Source organism: Lycorma delicatula, chromosome 1, assembly GCF_047948215.1.
Source record: "Lycorma delicatula isolate Av1 chromosome 1, ASM4794821v1, whole genome shotgun sequence".
Taxonomy (NCBI): Eukaryota; Metazoa; Arthropoda; class Insecta; order Hemiptera; family Fulgoridae; genus Lycorma; species Lycorma delicatula.
The window spans coordinates 399,916,074-399,924,098 of record NC_134455.1 but is presented as its reverse complement, the minus strand read 5'-3'; the positions used below and the strand labels follow the sequence as shown (position 1 = coordinate 399,924,098).

The 8,025-nt window shown below is 29.5% G+C and overlaps 1 protein-coding gene across 1 annotated transcript in view; it reads right to left on the bottom strand.

Moving 5' to 3' along the window:
- Positions 1-8,025, bottom strand: part of LOC142318011 (fatty acyl-CoA reductase 1-like) — a 46,830-nt gene that overhangs the window by 2,467 nt on the left and 36,338 nt on the right. The gene's annotated exons all lie outside the window — the stretch shown is intronic.

The following is an 8,025-nucleotide window of genomic DNA, read 5'->3' as shown; positions in this document are numbered from 1 at the left end:
CTTGCTGCACTGCACAAACCAGTAATTGTTGCTAATGAGCCAATCATAACGTGATATCAGGGATGTACCACAAACCAATATAATTGAATTTAAGGTTTTCTTGAGAGTACTTTATTTAGCTAGTGTTAAAAAAGCTACTCACCTAGATATTGACAAGTTATGGACCAACGATCAAACATGCCCAGAATATTTTTTTATTCTCCTTGACAATATTGTCAAGGAGACAATTTCAAACATTTTCTAGCTATACAATTTGATGAAAAAATACCAACGCTGCTAGAAAACTTATTGATAACTTAGGCCCAATTAGGCAGGTTTTTGAAGTTTGTTAAAAATGTGAAGATGGTTATTCAGTAAGTGAATATGCCACTATCAATGAAATGCTGGACACATTTCGCGGTCACTGTAAATTTCAGGTTTATATCCCAAATAAACCAGCAAAATATACAGGATAAAAGTATATGAACTTGTAGATGCTTGTACTTTTTACTCAAGTATACTGGAAGTATATGCTGGGCAACAGTCTTAATGAACATATTTTATTCAAAATGATGCCAGCCATACAGTGAAACAACTTATTCAGCCATAGACAATACAGGACATAATGTAACTATGGACAAATATTTTACTAATGTTCCTCTAGCAAACGATTTAATTCTAAATCATAGATTGACTACTTGTAGGTACGATTCACATGAACAAACATCAATTCCCGATTGAACTCACTAATATTAGGGATCGTCCTCTGAAATCCTGTTTGCATTTGGAAAACGCCCCAACAATTGCCTGCTAACTTCATTTGTCCCCAAGAAAGGAAAAACGTTCTCCTACTTTCAACGATGCATAACGATGATGACATTGATGTAACTTCAGGAGACTTGAAACCATAAGTTATAACATTCTATAACACCACAAAGGAGGGTGTGCACATTGTGGATCACTTTAAAAAAGAGTACAATAAATTTCTAGAATCAGTAAACAATGGCTTCTAACTTTGTTCTTCTCCCTGTTGAACACTGGTGCTATAAACTCTCAGATAATGTTTAGATCAAATGCAATAGCCATGTCACAACTGAGTTACCTCACCCAGCTGGCAAAATCCCTGGTGCATCCACACTTCATGAGAAGGGCACCCCATCCTACACCTTTACATGAGCTTCAATAAATAAAAATACAGCAGATAGCAAAACTTCCCCTACCACCGCTACCAAACCCTTGACGACTAGAATGGCAAGCCACTCTGTGTCTACTGCCCCGTGCGCAAAAACTAATTTATGCATTATCAATGTGACAGCTGTTCATCCCCTATACGTAAAGAGCACACAGCAAAGACTGTACTTTCTTTTTCCCAGTGTAATGACCATGAAAAAAATGAACAAAATAAAAAAAGAAACATTAAAATAAATTCATATGTTGCAATATTTTTTTTTAATACTTTTATTTATAGTAATTAGAGACTTATCAGTGTAATGTAACAGTAAATTTGTAGTCTCACGCCAATCAACCATCTAGTATTCAAATCCGAAAAAAACGTTAACTACCACTACCTTTATTGGGATTTGAATCTGAGAAGTTCAACTTCGAAATCTGCTGATTTACGACTCCGAGTTTACCACTAGGCCAACCCGGTGGGTTATGTTGCCACACTGATTCAGTCAATTAACTAAATATTTAAATATATATACAAAAATTACATATTTTATTATAATTTTCGTTTTTACAATCATAAAATGTTAATAAACATTTTGTTCTCATGATTATAAGAACACATTTTCGTTATTTTGAAATGTTCTTTAAATTTTCAATTTTAATAATTTTTTTAGTAACTAGGTTATTTCATTTATATATCTAAGTACTAAGATTTAGCAGGTTTATCTTTTTTTAAACAATAATAAATTTGTTGCCACTATAAGTTGTGTATTGAGAAAAAATCTACTTTTATTCAGGAATACACAATGCTAAATAAAATCTAACGCACGAGTAACCACATGAACTTCAGACACGCTTGATCCCGCGAGTGATACTTCACTCGCGAAAATCGTTCCAAACGTAAATTATATAAATCAAAAGGAAATAATTGGCAAATATTACGTAAAACTTTTATAAATAGCATTTTGCGTCCTCACTGATGTTTCAGAAGTACGAGAATCTGCAAGCGAAACAGTACTAGGTACTGTAGACATTTTGAACACCAAGATAAAATTCTTGCAAATCCATAATGCAGCAAGAAGACAGTACTGCTACTACGATTTCGTAGGCGTTATGATCACGTAAGTAGAAATTCATAAGAAGTTTATATTCACACAAAGTTCATAAGAAGTAGGTATTCCGGTAGCATACTAATTAACAAATTAAATTGTTAAAGCTTCTAACAGCGTCAACTGTCGATATGAATATTATTTAAAAATTAATAACATTATTACTTGTCATATATTTTTTTCAATTTCAACCTACATAACATTTAGTTTTTTTTTTTTTTTAAGAAACGATAACAATCTTTAACAAAAATATGCTATGCAAAATAAATAATGATAACCGCAGAAAAAAGTAATAACTCACGTCACGATCAAAATTCAAACGTTGGTACTTCTGGTAACACTTTGAAATCGTGATATCCTGGAGCTTATAATTTAATTTTCAATGGTTTACTACACTTCCAGATAATAAATATTTTATTTTAAATACTTTCTTATAGACAAAATATTATGTTATGATATATATTTTTTGGGGAAAATTATTTATGAAAATAATACGCCAAAAAAGAAATTGCAACTTTTTACTATCACGTATTGGTAATATTAGTTTACTCTTAAATAATATTCATAGTAATTTTTTCACTCAAGAGTATATTTTTGTGTAAACAGATGAAAAAATAATTACAATTTTAAAATGGCAATTAGAGATCTGTTCCTTTTGTAACAAAAATATTATATGTTGCTGAATTTAACATTTTTCTAGTTAAACAAAAAAATTAATTTAAAATAATTTTTTTAATTGGTGCATAAATTAATTGGAAAACATGTAGATTAGATATAAATGGCTGAACCACAGTACATGTTTTTACTTCTTGTATGAAGTAAAGGAAATATTTTATATTAAAAAACTTCCCCTGAGAATAAGAAAAACAATTTTTCAGCATTTCATTAAATAATACCATAATATATGTTTTTAACAATGAATTATTTTTCTTCTTCTAAATTAATAAAAGCTTATTTTTTGTACAATAATTTAATAAAAAATGTTTGCCTCTTTACCAATTATGAATATCTGTCAAGTAACTTTTCAACTAGAGGGTAACTGTTAAAAACTTATGTACATACATATAATTAATAATTTTGTTATATAAATTTTTTAAAAACTTGGCATTTCTTTTAAAATTGTAAAACGTTTGCTGTATTGAAAATTTTCAACAATAAAGTTGTGAATAAAAAATTACTGCTTCTGCAATGAAAAACAATCCCCACCAGATCCTATAAACTCTGTGAGAACTTCTCCAAACACTGACTGGATTGCAATGATGAGCAGCCCTCAGTGCTCAACCAGAAAGCATGATGCAGCCCAATTTCTCATAGCAGTATCAGGAGAATTCTACACATGTATCTGAATTTTCATCTGTGTAAAAAATATGGTGGTGAAATATTTAAGTGAGCATGATAAAGCAAATTGGGTTGATATTTTGTGCAAATTTTTAATTTGTTAACCGATCATCCTTTTGAGTGACATAAATGATATTGCTAAGCACAATAACATTTATAGGATATAGTAAACAAACAAAATTTTTATTACTGATCCAATACAAGTCCTAAACTGGTTCTTACGCTTCTTTTGTAATATAATCCCTACTTATTTGAAGAGAAATGGCACATGATTTTAGCTAATTCTGATCAGTACACAAAAGTGGGTACTTACGTATTAACGCCACTGCAAAATAACGCCACGTTTTGTTTTTATTTAAAAACAGAGTAGTCAATCTGATTTCGGTGGAAAATCGGCCAATATAGAGTTTAACACTTTAAGTGCCACGTGAGTCCAACGTGGATTCACAGAGTTACAGATCTAATGGCCGCGTGAGTCTAATGCGTTAGGTTTAGTTATATAGCCGTGTAACTTCGCTCTGGATTCACAGTTCCTATTAAAACACATGGCAAGTAAAAGAGCATGGCCAGTATGTCATGAAACTGTTATTGGCCTGTTGATAGGGAGTCCACACTGGTGTCACATGGCTACAGGTCACAAGCCGACAGGTGGTCTCCGTACGCATTAACTCGTACTTTGAGCACTCATAAAGATCATGGTAGGTGTCCAATTGAAAACAGAATCTAATTGTCCACATTGAGGACACATCCCAGAATCTACCAGGCCGAATTTCTGGTCTGTCTCTAAAAGCATCATGGCCAGAAAGAAATTGCAACATATATTTATTAGGGTGCACCCAAGAACCATCCTGCAAACAAACAACAACATGGAGATAATAATAACTCATCCATCATTCAAAAAACTGAACTACCATAAGACTTGTGCAAGGTGGGTTTCCAGAGAGCTTACCGTTCATTACAAACCTGAGAGATTTCACGCCAAATTAAAAAAGAGTTTCACCAGACTCAAAAATTGTTTCAATAACGAAGGCGATGCATTTTTGGACAGGATTTTAAACTGTGATGAAACTTGGATACATCACTTTGAGCTGGAGTCCAAGCATCAAAGCATGCAGTGGAAACACCCTGAATCACCTGTCCATAAGAAATTCAAAATGCAACCATTGGCTGGTAAGGTCATGTTAACTGTCTTCTGGAGTGCCCATGGTCTGATTTTCTGTGATTATTTGGAGGAGCAATGCACTATCAACAGCCTGTACTACTCAGCCATGACTGAGAACAAAGTCAAGCCCATATTGAAGAGGAAATGTCCGGGATAGCAGAGAAATGACAAGCTTCTTCAAGACAACACTCGACATCATACGGCACAACTGATGCTGAAAACTATTGGCAAAACAGGTTAGGAGCTCCTCTTCATTATTCCTTACAGCCCTGACCTTTGGATTTTTATCGGTTTGGTTTGATGAAATAAGCTTTGCATGGCACAAAGTTCAAAAGAGGTAAAAAAAAAAAGTAAAAAACTGGCTTCGAGATCAAGATAAAGAATTTTTCATTGAGGGGATAAGAAGACTTTAAAAAGATGGGACAAGTGCATAGAAGTTGGTGAGGATTATGTGGAAACGTAGACAGAAAAAATTGTATTTATTTAATAAACCAGTTTTGCTGTACAGTTATTTGTTTGTTTAACTACTGAATGACCCTTGTATTTGAAGATAATTTGAATGATTATGAGGTTGCTGCATGGAAAACATTTAAAAAGGTTGTAAAAGAACAGCTTCTTTAATATAAAGCATTTGGGTCACTAAAGATCCAGTTCTTAGATTCTCATCTGGATTTTTCTCTACTAATTGTGGAACTGTTAGTGATTATTATAAAGAATGTTGGATACACCTACAGCAAACTATACCAGAAAATTCAAAAGAAGAATATTTTAGGCATTTAGAAATTGCAGGTATAATATTGTTGTACTATCATCACAATGATTCTTTCTTACAAAAAAAAAAACATAATTACAATAAAACTATGCCTGAGAAAGAAACCAGTTATTTATTTAAAATCAGCATCAAAAATACTATAAGATTCAGCTATTAACATTCTTGTAACGAACAAAAAAACAAAATTTTATTGTCCAGTGTTATAGAAGATTTGTAATAATTAAAAAATGATTTTAACTTTGGCTCTTCTTAATGCTATGAGCATTTTAGTTTATTATTATTTTAGTTTAAAATCTCTTTATTGGAATGAAAATACTACAAACAGAGCTTTTAGTCATCCACATTTTCATCATGTGGAATTGTCATCAAATGTAAACATCCCACTTCTTAAAGAAATTTACCCTTATATTTATAAATTTTCACAGTTATATTTATTTAAATATTTTTTAATAATGTATGCGATTAAAACTGATAATAAAGCTATCTTTACTTTCTTCACTTTTATAACATTTAAATACCTTTCATACCTTTAATATATTTTCATACATTTTACCTTAAATACATTTATTTAAATAACTTCTCTGCAGAATAATTGTAAAATAAATCAACCAAATATTTTAAATGAACAAATTGTAATCCATGTTATGCATCCAAACACAAAAATGATTATTAATAACAAGTAGTGTGACAAATGTAACCTAAAAAAAATGTATATATATATATATACACCCATACAAAAAAAACAAATTTATTGAGTCAAAAAATTATTAAAAAAATAATAATAAACAATAAATACTTATTAAATAATTTTTAATTATAATGATGTTATTAATTAATGCCTTCTTCAACTACTAAATATATTCTTTTAAATAAATATTCTTACTGCAATGCAATTAATCCATCAGTGCAGGTTTTTACTATATATTATAAAAAGGAAAGATGTTTAACAAATATCATTTACAGAAAACATAACAATCATCCACTAAAAACGGCTTAAGAATGTGAATAAATGAAACACACACACATATATATATATATATATATATATATATATATATATGAAAATTCATATTAATTATTGTGCTATACATGAAAAAGTATAGAAAAGTATTGCCTAGGAGGCCATGTTCTGTTATAATAGCATCTTGGTCCCTTGATTGTTTCAATTAAAAAAGACAAAAAATGTTGAAAAATATAATTAATTAAAATACACTCAATGTATTTTGCTTTTGTATATTAAAATGAAAATTGTTTCATAGAGTTTCACTGTAATGATGTTGGCCTCTATTAACTGGTAATGACTGTAACAGTCAATGATACACAAAATTTATTTCTTTAAAAAAACACTCCATATATAATTTTATACATTAGTTAACAAGGTTTTTTTTTAAATATTTGTTAAAATCTGCAGCTCAGAATTTGGTTTCATGATGTACTGTACTTATATTCATTCATTAAATTTAATAACTTGCCTTTGATTAAGAAAATTTCATTGAAAAGTATGTTTCGTTTTAATGATTTCTAAGCTTTATTTTCTGTTTCAATTTAAAATAAATAAATATTACTACTTACACAAGTTAGAGAATAGTATTTGGCATATATAAACATTATTACTGGTATGTATTCCTCGAATAGCGATTATTCTAAAAAAATGTTATGTTGAAGTCTTTGTTCTTTACTTTACATTCATTACTTTAGTAAAGTTTTAAACTCACTCTGTTGGGATGCACATCTGCCATTTTTTTTGGAAGGTATATTCAGTGTATTGATGTAGAAAGAATATCTATATAAAAATTATATTTTAATATTTATATGTAAAATGAAAGTTGTAAACTCACCTAAATAATTACAATAATATGAAATACTATTGACCATCATCTTCATTCTATTTAACTCTGTCCATAATTATTTTTAATTTGCTTTTGTAAGTTAAAATTAAAATTGTTTCATGGAGTTTCAGTGTAATGATGTTGGCCTCTACTAATTTATTATAATTTGTAATGACCGTAAAAGTCAATGCTACATAAAATTTATTTTTTAAAAAAACACACCATATAATTAATTTTATACATTAGAATTCCTAAAAAAATTGCTTACAGAATATTAAATGAAGAGCAAGCAATATAAGAAATCTTGGTGCACTGTTCATTCTTGAGGATATTTTAATTGTCTAACACACCAATGTTTCTCTGAGAAAGTCATGCCTTTCTTCTAATTTATAATTATTTATTTTTAGTTGATTTTATTAATTTACTTATTATAATAATAATCAGTTTACGGTATGAATGATCACACCAAATAAAATAAAATGTACGGGTAGGTTCTGCAACACAGAGAAAATAATAATAATTTACTGAATATTTGTAATTAAGTTATTACAAGAAACTCTGGAAATAAGTATTAAATAAATAAACACACGGATAATTTGAAAGTGTAATATAGTTTTTCAATAGTATTTTCATATAATTTAGAATGTAAATATTTTGAGATTATAG